Source organism: Hydractinia symbiolongicarpus, chromosome 5 (genome assembly GCF_029227915.1).
Source record: "Hydractinia symbiolongicarpus strain clone_291-10 chromosome 5, HSymV2.1, whole genome shotgun sequence".
NCBI lineage: Eukaryota > Metazoa > Cnidaria > Hydrozoa > Anthoathecata > Hydractiniidae > Hydractinia > Hydractinia symbiolongicarpus.
Genome location: NC_079879.1, coordinates 12,988,015 through 13,002,679, shown reverse-complemented (window position 1 = coordinate 13,002,679; position 14,665 = coordinate 12,988,015). Strand labels below are relative to the sequence as shown.

Sequence of the window (14,665 nt, the reverse complement as noted above, 5' to 3'; positions counted from 1 at the left end):
ACGTTCACTATCTGACCATGCGCATTAGAATTTTTCCTTTTAGTCGTGTCGCTTGTATTTTGGCAGCTCTAAAAGTTCACGGAAATCAACAGCCAAAGTCTTTACATGGGATAAAATTTTAAAAACGATCTTATATTTAGCATTACAAAAATTGGGTATAATAAACACTGACGCCCAAACATTGAGTGCTTGGACGAAAAATTGGAATACAAAGGCAGCTCTTCAGTATTTTTTTTAATAAGGCTGTAGGTGTCAAATAGTCGTCGACAGGCTTTAAAATCACTCATGCGCAGGCCTGATGGTCAGCATTTATAACTTGCTAGTTGCACTTTCTGGATTAACGCATTACGGAATATTGCATGTGGGGGCCGGAAGTTCAAAATAATATCTCGGAAGTTAGAAAAGAATGACCATGCTGACATTTACCGCGATTAGCACAATTTAAGTGCATGAATTTAACCAAACTAAACCAGATCTTAAGTCCTAAATCTGCTAATGATAAGTTTGCTATGATAAAGTTGTTTAGAATATATGAAACTAATGTAGAAAATATGTAGACAAAGTGTTCTTCGGTTTCAGTTTTTGTCACAATATATATTGTTCAGGATTGCTAAGCAAAAACGCTTTAATGAAAACCAGCCTCGAATTTGGGTCTGTATTTTACACACTTGTTATTAAAAAATCAAAAGGACAGAGTGTGTTCTATATTAAAATACCGTTCAAAGTGTCTGGAAAATAACAGAAAAAACTAATTTATCAAATTAGAGTGTCAATTTTATGACAGGACATTAAAGTAATCATTTTTGATCATAGAACAATTCAAACTTTGGCAAGAGCAATTTTTTGGTGACCACAAATTCTTCTTACCATAAAACTCCTTTGTAAAGAAAAAAGAATGAAGGATTTCATATCATGTCTATACATCAACTGGTATTGCTTGACGTAGTTCGTAATTTGAATTAACACCAAAAACGTGTCAATAAATTTCTTCCTGAGGATAAAGTTTTCTTTTTTTCTCTAAAATTACTAACATTAGTTACGTTTCTTTTAGATTTAGTTGCCATTCAAGTTCTGTTTATAACAATGGACCCTTTTTGTGCCACCAGCTGAGTAGGCTAATGCGTAAATATGTTGACAGCTGACGGCTGGTGCAGCGCTTAACCCAAGTTAAATATCGCTTTATTATGTTGCTATGAGAAAAAGGTAGATCCATTTGCTGATATATTTATCACAAAACCCGATCACCTTGAACATAGTGGATCATTCTTCAGCTGAAAATTAAAGTCATCGGTAATCCTAGAAAAATAAAAGATTTTGCCAGCTAAGAGATGATCTATGTCGTGTTAGCGTAGTTTTTATTTTTACCTTGCCTTTTGTCATATTAGTCTTTTACCAGTTGTTAGTCTGTTAAGGGACAAGTTCTTTTAGTAAGGGACTGATAAAAGTTCTTTATTAAAAAAAATATTGTATTTGCAAAATTGCAATAATTTGAAGAATCAGAATGTAATTGTGGAAAAAATTCGCGTGTAAAAGTTTCAGAGCTTGGAATTGACGGATTAGTGAGTATAAAGGGGCCTGCCGAGAAGTATCCATGTTATCCACGTATTGCGATTATAGTGACATCACATTTACGTCAAATTAAGAAAAAATAGACAAAAAAATTCTAAATATTAAGAAACAATAAAAAAAGAAAATAGAGCCTAATAATGCTTCCAAAGATAAGGACAGGCAGGATAAACTTCAAATCTATGTTTTGTTATATACTATTTTGTTATCAGTTTTTTAAAATAGTTTTTTTTCCTTTCTCTATGTAAAATGAAAGAAGATCTAAGCGTAGCATCAAAAGAGATGATATAGTGGTTAAACAGTAATCATATATTTAAAAGTAATGCCGGCTGTCACCACAAATATCAAAGTAATTCAGTTTAGCAATTCTCTTCACAAAACATTCTCACGTACTTGGGAATTGTTGTTTCCATTGAGAACCTTTTTTAATGCATTAATTAACTTGCCAGCAGACAGTTTCCTTAATTTCATTTTTTCTATATTTTTATATATTCTGTATTTTTTATCGGCGAATAAAAATATGGTAAATTTGTGAAAATGCACAGACAAAATATTTAAAATTGCAAACCAATGCTTTCACCTTTTATTACACAGATGTTTTAAAGTGACTTTGTTGTTTTAATTTCAATGTTAAATGATAAAGAGGAAGTACTATAAAATTTTCTTTTACGTAACGAAAGAGCTATAATTATACCACACCTACTCTTCTCTCTACCCCTCTCCACTGGAATCGTTACGTAATTTTTAAGTAGCTCCGTATTCACATTTCTTAGATGCCTAAATTTCAAAACACTTTGAGTCTTAGTTAATGGGATAGCTAGAACTACACCGGGTTGGTTGTGGCAAGTTTGTGGCAATTGTTAAATATCGTGCCATTTTGATATCATCATAAAAAATTATATTTGTAACCCACAACTGCTTTTGTTTATCCACTTTTAAAATCATATTTTTAATCCATCCAAGTTATTAGACAAAAGATGTTTTTTCTTTTTTTTTCTTTGACAATGTGCTCTCAAAAATACGTGTTGTGTTGTGTCTTCAATTTAAAACTGTCATATCTAGTCAGCAAATCACATTATTAAAACGCAATCTGCTGTCACTCTTTACTTAATCGTATGCGTTGGCATGTTGTGTGAAAAAATGCTGTCGCTAGGCGGTCGTTACAAATTAAGTTATTTTTAACATTAACATCGCGCTGTTTCATAAAACAATGAATTAATTTTCTGAATTGTGCAAAACTTAGATACTTTAGAAAAGCAGTAGAATCCGCTTACGTACATTTTAAAGGGATATTGTTTAAAGGATTTTAGGAAAACAGCAGTTGCAACACTAGTTTTTTCAATAAAAACTTGTAAAGAAATACAGTGCACAAAATCAGAAGACTTGGATTAAAATTATTATGTTGACCCTAATTCGTTGTTAATACGAATATAAAATGTAAATTTATAATAGGCATATATGCAACAATTTAGTAGAATAGGTTTTTGTGGCAACTGGTCCGCATTCAATGTACTTGTTTGTCCTTAGTCAAGATAGGCAAAGATAGACAATATTTTAACCATTTGAATCTTTTTTGTAATTGTATTAGGAACACGTATTGTCAGCTACGTTTTGGTTGCGAGGTCTTTTCAAAACTCATGTACCTCTTTCAAATTAACATTTCCTGAACAACACAACAGCTGGGAATTTTAAAATTCTCGCCTAAAATTTGATAAAAAAGTGAAATCTTTGGATTCATACAGCATTTACCGTAACATTAATACCACCAAAACAGAATTCTCACATGTCGGAGTAAGTTGAAAATTTATACACAATGATGCTGAATATGATATTAAAGTCAAAAATTCTAAGATGTTAAAAAGCATGCAATTGGGGAAACGTGTATTATTTCCTTATCCATACAGGATATACTTTGACCCTATAGGGGTTATATCTAAATAATTTTTTTTCCATAGTAGAACAAGAAACCAACTCGCATTGACAGTATTAAGGATGTTGTTAAAAAAACGTCTTTACAATATAATTTGGATTTCCATGTGCATTCGTGTAGGAACATCACAAATTGACATAAAAGTCTGGAAAGTGATGACATTTTCAGATATCTGTATTCAAAATAATTCTGGAGTCTTCTTATTCTATTATTCGTTGAAAGAATGGAAAACAGTTTTTACAAGCGACCAATCGCGATGCTAGCACCTTCAGAAAGATCAGCGCCAGTAACAAGAAAATAGGACTGGGGACGATGATAAATTAAGATAATAAATTTAATTAAATCTTTTAATTCGAAAAGTAAAGCTGAAAGTGATTGCTAAGAAATTACAAATAACCAAGAATCTTTTTTAAAAGTTAAATTGTTCCACAAAAACTGAAAAGCTCCATACATTTTAAAATTTAGGTGGTAATGCTTTTTTGAGAGTCCTACTTAAAACAGAGAATGGATAATAATTTAATTATTTAACAATTCAAGTTTTAATTAGCTAGCAACAGCAGCAAATTGTAATGACGATATAAACAATTTTGAAAGAGGAAAATCGAAGGAAAACGTGCTCTAAGGAACATATTTAAGAAAAGGAAACAATTAACTTGATGGTATTTTTAGTTTTTCTAGATAATTTTAATTATCTGTATTATAATCCCTGCTGTTTGTCCATGAGCGAAAGAAAATAGCTGCGAGTAACTATGAGCTAAATTCCGTGCTTATTTGATAGATGATTTGCTGTGGAATTTTCCATAGGCTTAAGACCAGTAAAATTTATATTTATTTTGTCTAACCAGATTCTGTTGAGTGAATTTTAGTGGGCCTTCAATTAGATAACTGCCCAGACTACAACTCTGCAAAGAACCAAGCAAAAAGAATATATCTACTTTTTTAGATGCGCTGCCGAGACTTTGCTTAGAATTAAACCGACAATCTCCTGCATAAGCAATCTACTGTTAGGCCACAAGGCGTGGGCCTGTGACAATTACAGGGTAAATAGTGGCGATTAAAATTATATACTGTTTTTTCCGGTCGAGCCCGTAATTTAAGGGATTAATTACAATTGTAGGAAATATTTTTAAAGAACTAAACTGCAAGCAACGATTTACCTTCACGGTATTTGTCGGTTACCAGTGACAACAAAAACAACCAAACAAAAAAAACATAAAGGCAAAGAAAAGATAATAAACTGGTAATTCTCAGTCTTGTTTCAATCTAACTACTGAGGACCACAGCACATGAGAATGTATATTTTGCATCATAACAAATACCAGGTGGACAATTATGATATGAGTCAATGTAAAGTTAAGAACACCAATAGAAAAGTCTGAAGCCTGGTTTTCACTAGCCAACTCGTACACCAACAACGTTGAAAATTTAAATATACTCGTCGTTAACGCTTGACAAAATCCACAGGGGATTGATCTTCGTACATATTTCCGCACCGTTCATCCGTGTTGCCTGTTAGCACGAAGTAATGAACATGATTTACTATTATAATTATAATCATAGGTCCGATAATAATGGCGTTTTCAATTACAAAATACCGGTCTTTAAATTGGCTCAAAGATTTACAGCCAGTGTTATAACACTCGCTGTAAATCTATGTAAAACTCGCTGTACATAGACTAGACGAGGCACCCAGCGTCGAAACGCAGATGTGTGACCCTGCCTTAAACACCAGGTGGAAGTCTCATAAGAGCCCTAAACTTTGAGATACATGCGGCTAAAGCGCTTTAGTACAGGTATACAGTATATTGTATATCAATTAAAGCGCGCCCATTTTATAATAGTGTTTCGAAAGTAATATTTTATTTCAAAATATAACTTTTCCGCAACAATAGCTGAAATAAAAACAGAGTTTACAAACCGTTGTTTCCCCGTCATAGCAAAAACAATCGGCCAATATTATCTTATTTTACGGAATAAGTTTCCGTGAAAGTTCAAAAGATTGATCGTGACATCGTGCTGAGCACTTAGGACAGGTAAACCGTGTTGCCCATCCGTACACCCTTTTCCAAAACAACTTTATCGCAACTTCGGTTTGCATAAAACAACAGGAAACAGCCTAGCGTATTTCTTTTTTATGAGCGCTCACTTTTGTGAGGTTTTATTTCTTTGTCATCTTTTTATACTTATAGATTTTTTGTGAGGTTTTATCATCTTGTTATACTTATAGATGTTAGGAAATCGCCTTTTTTCTGATCATACTTATTCATATTTACTGGTGCTTGATTAAGCAGCTCCTTATAAAGGTTCAATACTAGCGCAGAAAACTTTTAATGCATGTTGCAGCAAAAGATTCTTGATCACTCTTTTTAAATAAATCCCCAGATAACAAATAATCGAAAAAGCTCAAGATTTTATCTATACCTTACGGAATACTTTATGATGTTGCATCTGGTTCTCAGGTTGATGTCGTGTATATAAATTTATATTTCTTTCATTGCAGCACGTTTGAAGTATTATATAAAAAAAATGAAAAGCTGTTCGAATAACATGTCGTTTAAAGAGAAAGAATATTTAAAACAAAAAGTGGAAGTGACACTTCGTAAGTAAAAACATTTCTGTACTCCGATTTGTCAGAATAATTTTTTTTTTCTTATTTGAGACCTAATAACTTTATCTTCTTACACAAATGGAATCAAGTGAACTTGAAAACGTCTTTTGAAAAATATAACTATTTTTTTCTCGATAGGTGATCGTGTCGCGGGCAATTTAGATGCATTTATCGGCGACGTTTTAAGGTTGACGGAAAACGGGCAAAACAAGTAGCTTTCATGAAGTTTATCATGACATGTGTTCATGTATATAAATTGTATTATTTATTTGTATACGCAATACAGTATATCATAAATTTCCTTGTAAATATGTGACGTGAAACACTTTGTATATAAGCGTAGTGAGAAAAATTGTGACATATTGTTATTATAATTATTATTATTAGTTTTAATTGTTCTGTATGTTAACTACAGAGCAGCTAATTTGGCATCTTAACGAAGAGCAGACAATGTATTAAACACAATATGTATGATATTTTTAAGTAAATACAATAATTTCTTCGACAAACGCCGCCCTCTATATAATGCCACCCTTAAATAACACCATCTCTTTTTTATTAACGCCTCTGATAAAATGTATGCCTTAAAATGGGCATTTATTAGAAAATACAGATTCTCATTTCTGAGAAAAAATCAAAAATTTAAAAAATGGATGGAATAGAAAATGATACTATTCACCAGGCTCCCAAAATTCATTTTAAAAAACTGTTGTTGCAAACGGGGAGTTGGTAAAATTAAAATTTTTTACAATTTTTTAACCACGAAATGTTGAAACGAAAAATGAGCCAATAATTAAGGATTGATAACTTTTTAGAGGGCACCCTGTAGGTCTGTGGTAAAATTAAATGATTTTTTTTAAGTGTTGCATTAAAGCGTTGAAAAGAGACTCTTTCCTTAACTCAATAGCACTAAAAGACATGCCAACTATATTAATGAACATGGACAAAAGAGAAAAAGGTTTTGTTAAATCAATTGCAAATTTTTTTTTCATTTAAGTAAAGTAGTACCCACAATTGCAAACAATGTGAACAATAATCGTTTTTGACAAAGAATACGACATTCTCAATAAAAGAACAGACATTCTCAACAAAGAATACGAACATTCTCAACAAAAGGGCAAACATGTTCAACAAAAGTACGAACATTTTTAACAAAAGAACGAACATTTTAACAATAGTACGAAGGTTTTAAACAAAAATACGAACATATTTAACAACAGTACGAACTTTTTCAAAAACAGTACGAACATTTTCAACAAAAGTACGAACATTTTTAACAACAGTACGAAGGTTTCAAACAAGGTCAAACAATTTTAAAGAATATATTTTTCGAACTTTTAGGAAGCACTGACCTCACCAATTATTCTGGATTAAATGTGGCAAAAATGACACTTATGACAACGCAACGCATGTACGTCGTTTAAACCGATTTTGGTAGGGGAATCGTTTTACATAGCTTAAAACGTCAGTTTTAGCCGTTTTTCGACATTTAACGTAGCTACTATATCTTAGTAAAGCAAAAAGTAAGTTTGACATATAATAGCATTTTGTGCATTCTCTCACCGCGCTTTATCCAGTGGTACAACTAGTTTTTTATGAAAAGACTTTCAAAAATTTCATATGAGCACGGGTAGACGGTCACATGAAGTGTAGGTGCTTGTTAGTATTTTCAATTAAGGTTGAACCTCCCCTATGAAGACGTGACTAACAATGGTTAAGAAATCAAGTTAAAAAAAAGTAACTTGTGATGAAATAATTAAAACTTTGCTTTTGGATAAGTTAATAGTTCTGAAAAACCAATTCCAGTCCGTTCCAACCTTTTATTCCTAAAACCTATAAGGTAAAGTTAATAGCCAGTTTGCCTTATGTGGTCTTTATTTTCCTGTCAAGACATGGAAATTTGTAAGGATTCGCAAATCATCTATACAATCTTTGTATATTAGCTGTACTTCCCACTTTTGCTGAAGACGGTATATGAGCGCTTTTTAAATCATTTTGTTTTTTCTATTCAATTTTGTATGGAAGAATTATAGTCTTTAAACCTCATTAAGTTGCGTATTTCTTTACATGTTTTATACACTGTATGTATTAAATGGGAAGGCCATCGTGTAACACACTTTCATCTTATCAACAGGACCATGCAATAGTTGACAACCAATGACGTAGGTTATCGGAATGATTTTTTGAAAAATCTCCTTTAGGAAACTGTCATTTAACGCCAATCCAATTAATAAAATTTGTAGTTTTTGATAAAAATGGTATTGGTTGTATTTTGAACGGATTTAGAAGCTTAATTAACACTGAGGATAAAATAAATTGCGTTGTAACTATGCCTCTAATGCGAGAAATCATAATTAAAGAGAGTTTTACCGAAAGAAAAATGTCTTTACAAAATTAGTTTAAACAAGTATAACTTTAGTAACCAGTCTGCATTCTCCAATAGGTACATCATAGCGTATGGTATATTATTACCATGTGATAAGCTTAAAGTACGTAATTCTTCAAAGTGCAGTAGTATCGGTATGAATTATCGGTATGGATTATTCTTTTTAGTCTCCTTGTGCAGATTTGTAATAGCAATTCTTCCTTCAAGTATTTCATAATCACAATGCTTTGTTGATATTGCTGTTTTACACTAAATTGCAAAAAAATATTTAACAAAATCTAGTCCATGTTTCTAACTTCTACACCTAAGAAATTCGACACTAAGGGTTATAGCAACGTAGGGGTAAATAGTCTGAAATGTTTTTATTCTAATTTAAAGGAGAAGTTAACCCGATATGCATATTTAGATATAAAATCTCTCCGAATTTAAATAAAGCGTGAAAAACTTTACTTTTTCCCTTTCCATAACTACTATCACATTTTCTTTTGTTTGTATTATTAGAATTTTGATGACATTTCCGACAAACTGAAGCTTTTCAGAAGAATGAACCGAGCTTACTTGATGACGTATGTGTTCAGAATATTTATTATCCCCTTCCCCTGTTCTTACGGCACTAGCTTGTGCAAGTCGGTTACATATTTTTTCAATAATACAAAATGCCCAACTGCAAAGCTATCGGATGCACTAAAATACAGCCTCAAGTTAGAGTTTGTTGCTTGATACCAAAACCGATAGCGCTTATTTGACGGCTAACAATTCCCTGGTACAGGCTGCTTTTTATAACTAATGTATTCTTTCTATGATTAATTAATGAGCTTGTCTCGCTGTTAAATTTCTGTGGCTAATAAAAGCATGGCGAGGACGATGGATCGGGTTTGTTTATGTTTTTTAACGCATATCTTTACATAGTTTTAATTCAAACCGAGTTAATTTTTGTTCACCCTGAAACTATATTTTATAGTGATGAAATCTCTTAAGAAGCATTATTTATCACAAAAATGTGGTAACGTGTGATGTGTTTTTGTTAAGATATACTTATGCATTCGCTAGCTAGTAGTTTATAATTCACAAGTCAAGTATCTCCTTGGGCTACAGTGGTGAGTTGGTAAAATAATTTATAATTACTAAAAACAACCAGCTAAGAAAATTGGGACCAAAAAAGGCTTAAGCAATCTAATGCCTGACCCAAGATTATTCTACTTGTTTATCACTTAAATGTGTTTCTTAGAGTGTTATATATTGCCTTGTGGATAATTTCATTTCAGCTGTAAATCTATTGTTGTGTTTTCAGACATGCAAGTTGACAATCATTTCTGAATTCCCAAATTCTTTCTCATAACGTAACATCTCTAGCTAGCTAAATGTGACTTATGTGGCAGGTTCTCATTAATTTTTAATACCAATTTTATTCGTGTGTCTGGTAGTGCAGAACAAGAACAAAATAAATTTTGCATAAGTGAGATGTATCCCCTAGCACACCAAGTTAAAGTACTCACAACAATTGTTAAAAATTGGAAGATGCATTTAGCTGGCTCGAGTTTTATAGAACTACTGGTTTTTCAAGTATAAAATAAGTGAAAAATAAGATTTATTTTAATTTAATAATGGCTTATATGCCTGCCTATGCATTAGCAAGGTACATTTCTTTTCACGTAACGTAATGTTTTTTACAAAGCTGTAAAAAGAACCTTCCTTTTCATTTAAAATGTCAACAACGAAACAATCTGCTACTATACATCTTTCATAGAAATATTTACTGCTCACCATTTTTTGGTCATTTTATTTGAACAATTTGTCATAGACGAGAATCCTTTCAAGTTTCACTGTTTTTGTAACAAAATCCTCCAGCTTTATAGCAATTTATTGCATATATTATGTTGCGTGAGAGAGATAGAGATATTCCTTTTGGCGCACCTCTGTGTACTCTTGCGAACAATGCCTCACCCCCTACCTCAGATCTGCTGCTCATCTTCGCTCTATCTTAGTGTCTGCGCACACTATATACACGAAAATCGTGTATATATCGCTCTTTACAACACTGCTTTAATACTGGTCGTTATCACTTCTTATTGCATAAGGGTTTGACCATGTTCACTCATGAATATCATCCGGCAGCGCCCAAATCTTGTTCAAGGTGAGTGTAGAGAGGGACAGTCGCTACTCAAAGGTAACCTCCTTTCGTTGGGGGTTCTAGTACTAACAAAAAGAAATGAGCTATTTCGAAAACGCAATGGCTAAATTGGTGTATGAGATGGTTGCTAAGTGGGACCATTACGTACTCAAGTATGTCCCAGATCATCTTAAGACACAATAGATGTCCTATAAAGTTGTTGAGGGTTCACCTCGGATGCTAAGGCTTGTCCCAGAACAACTAAAAAGCCAAGAGATGTGTAATAAAAACTGTTGAACAAGACTCCTGGAGACTCGAGTATGACCCAGATCATCCAAAGACATAACAGATGTGCAACAAGGCTTTTAAGTGGAACTCCTACATGTCTATGTACCAGACCACCTCAAGAATCAAGAGATATACGACAACGCTGCTAGTAATATCCAAAACCGGGACTGATATCCTGGACTGGTGTCTTACCAGTCCAGGACACCAGTCCATGACACCAGTGGTGTCAGAACTGGTGGGCAGAAGCTTGTGTCAGAGAGTAAAATGACGTTCTGGACGGCTACCAGGAGTACATCACCTATAATGGGGGCAGATGTGTATGCAACAACCTACATCTGTTCATTATTCGGTGCTAGTTGGACTCTGAAATTTGGAGATAAGACTGTCAAATCAAGATACATTTAACGTGATGTAACTGTGTGTAATATCAAGGAAGTGAATATTGAAAACCTGGTCCTAGGCGATTTTCTTCCTGCAGGAAGGACATATGTGATTGGGTATCTTTCTCAGGCCAACCATCTCCGCTGTTGCTAAAGACCTCCAAAAATGTGTACTTTTATCGTGTCTCCAAATATAGTGAGTGTTCTGTGTTAACCATGTGGTTTGATCTTGGTTGTTACCTGGAGTGGTTGGCTAAGTAGTCTCAGATCTTGGATAAGGTAGAGACGTTGGAAGAGCATTTTTTACCAACATAAGTGTTAGAAAAGATTCTTTCATTGACCCTAAACTGAAGGAGTGAGAGGGTAAAATCAGAATCACGGCAATCATCAAGCTTAGAAGTGTGTATAAGCAACGAAGAAGCTACTGTGCACAGAGTTTTTGAGTTTTCCACTATGGTATACACAAATTTATACCATAATAGCAAAGTTAAACAGACTTGTAAAGGCAACGCACGTGCAACCGACTGTGTTGTGCAGAAAATATCTTAATGTTTCCTATGCATCAAAGAAGCGTACCAAATGTCAACACGGTAAATAGAGACATAACTGTTCTACTGTCCTGTCTGTGATCGCTCAGAGTATTTGTATCATCTAATGATGACAAGAATTAATGACGCACTAAAGCATGATACAGAGATAACCTTCAAAGAATATAAGAATAAGGTGTGACTTCTTACATGTAGGAAGCATAGACGAGCCTAGTTTACTAGCGGGATAGATTTGGGAAAAGAGGTCAGTGAGAGTTTGATTATAAGCTACCTCTAAAATATCTAATGGCATAGAAACAAACAGCGAGATAACACTAAGCCGATATGCGTGGAAGCTTAATTATCAGACAAAAGGATGTAGATACATCTCAGAGTAATTGTTTTGTGTGTTAATAAACCTGCAAAACCTAAGGATTATACTCGGGTGGATCCTCTAGGTGCTAGTCGCATATTGTACAAATTGAAGCTTTTTTAACACTTCGTATTTGCCTTTTTTGGCCTTTTGCCGCTAGCTCTCACGTTTCTTCTCAACGATGTTGTTTGCGATACGTTTTACTCACTATTGTATCTGTACTTTTAGCACTGTATGTTCCTCCAGCATGATCAAGTTGAATTTCAAGTCGCTAACAACACAGTTATCTATGGCCTTAGATATGAGATCTATAATAGAGTTAAGTTTGAACCCTGAGAGTGGTCTTATACTCCCATGTTTATGATCTTTCAGGCTTAGTCGTCTAAAGGCATTCTTTAAGTCTGCTTGTCCTAGACCCATAGGTAGTGCAATGCTTTACAAAGAGTGGTGTCCCTGGACCCGTTGATAGTGCAGGAATTTCGCATCCCCCGGTTATGATGGTTACTCCTAGTAGAGCATAATCACTACACTTGACACATGTGCAATACATCTTGAACTCTTTCGCGAGCCCATCACGCTCTTTGATTTCCTAGCAGAGGTGCTGCTCTTTGATCTTCTGTAGTCTGTATATCTGGCTTTCATCCTGCATGCAATTGTCCTCAATCGCATTACAGAACTCACCAGTCTGTACAAGGGGTTTCTTCGCCGTCGATAATGCAAGAACACCTGGGGAAGAAGTTTTTCTAATAGTATAATACACATAGTTAATATCATACCTTCCGGTTTTTGCACATAAATAGGATAAGTACTGGCAAAAGCTTGCAAACGTGAAAATGGAGGAAAACGAATTCTGGTTTTCAGGTAATATCCGGAAAAACGGAAAATCGTTAAAATAAAGTACTGTTGTCCGTTTCAAGTAATAAGAATAATCCTGATGAAAGCTATTATATTTTCCCGATTATAAGGATTTTAAAGGAGTACAGTCATTAAGTATCATAGCCAGGCAACATAGCAAAATAGAGCTCTTGAAAAAACGGCGGGGGAAACAGATTCCGAAAATTGATTTAAACAGGGTGTATGGCATAAGGTATGGCTTGGAGTTCTGGGAGACCAAGTGAGGGTTTAGGGGTCGTGTCCAATGACTGTTGGATGCAATAACTCTTTTTGTGTCACGTTGAGACTACCCTTCACTCTGGTCCAATGAATTTGAGTTAATCACTTGGTTAGTTGTATTAGAAAATAGTTTCTCTACATCTGTTGCGCAACATCTCTTCAGTTACATTGTTGCACAACATGTGTTTTCAATTAAGTTTTAACGGAGCTGTTGTGGGACTGTTGTGCAACAGTCGGTCAACCAAGCTACAATAAACACGATATTTCTTTTATATGGAGTTGTATTCTCATACCGTTTGATGTAAGCTTTAGCCTAGTCTTAAATCCGACATTAATACATAAGAAATATAGTGCAAAAAGTTTTATTGATATAAGAAAAAATACAAGTAAAATTCTAAGTTTAACATTGTATACGTGTTTATCAAAATATCTTTGGTGTCCGTTTTTCGAATCACATCACAGAACTTCCTTCTTCTTCTTTTAAAAATTTAGACAGTGATCTTCCGTCCAGCACGTGCCAATCTTTCAACGTAGTTTGGTCGAACACATAATTGAGTTCTAAATTACAAAGTTGTTATAGAAAAACTTGATTTATCTTCTCGCTACTAACGCAGTTATTGCCAAGGAGGCTTATTAATAGCTAAAAAAAGAAGCTTTAAATCTAGAAATTACTTACATGTTGTCAGATGTATAAGGACAGTACACATTGCAATAGTCTGCAACAATCACATTTTCGCCATTGCCAGAGCTGTAATGACTTGCATTTGGTCCAGTCCAACCGGTGCAACATTTGCATCTACCACCAGGAAGACAAACACCTTCACTATTGGAACACTTAGGATCGCATGGTGGCACAACTTTTGGAACTTTCTTGCACTCGGGATTCCTAAATGTATTTTTGTTTAATTATTTAAAGTACAATAACAGTGATTAAACAGGCTGGTACGTTTTACTTACGGCACGCCTGTTCCAAGAAATTGGCATTCTTTATCACAATAATCTGCAACATATCGATCGAGAGCACTATTATATTTCGCGTTAGGTCCAGACCAACCACGACAGCACTCACATTGTCCGCTTTTAGCATTGCATTTACCGTGTGAATTTGCGCAACGAGTGTCACATTTTTTCTCGATGCAAGTCTCATTTCTAAAGTGAGAAAAGTATTATGAACAAACTAGTCAAGGACATATACCCTTGGCAAGGCGAGATTTCTTCGCCAATCTGAAATACAAGTAAAACATTAGTACTAAATGGTGACAATACCTGACATGATGTGTATAATGACAAGGAGTCAAGCAGTTATCAGCTCTGATTCTATTGATTCCTTCAGGATCATTTGTAGTAGGTATCCATTGTGCATTTGGTCCAGTCCATCCATATT

General features: G+C 34.1%; 1 long non-coding RNA gene across 1 annotated transcript; it reads left to right on the top strand.

Annotated features, from left to right (window-relative positions):
- Nucleotides 1–5,943: 5,943 nt before the first annotated feature.
- Nucleotides 5,944–6,613, top strand: LOC130644864 (uncharacterized). The gene is made up of 2 exons (XR_008982635.1): nt 5,944–6,095; nt 6,243–6,613. It is a non-coding gene; the product is annotated as an uncharacterized LOC130644864 (long non-coding RNA).
- The last annotated feature ends 8,052 nt before the right edge of the window (nt 6,614–14,665 follow it).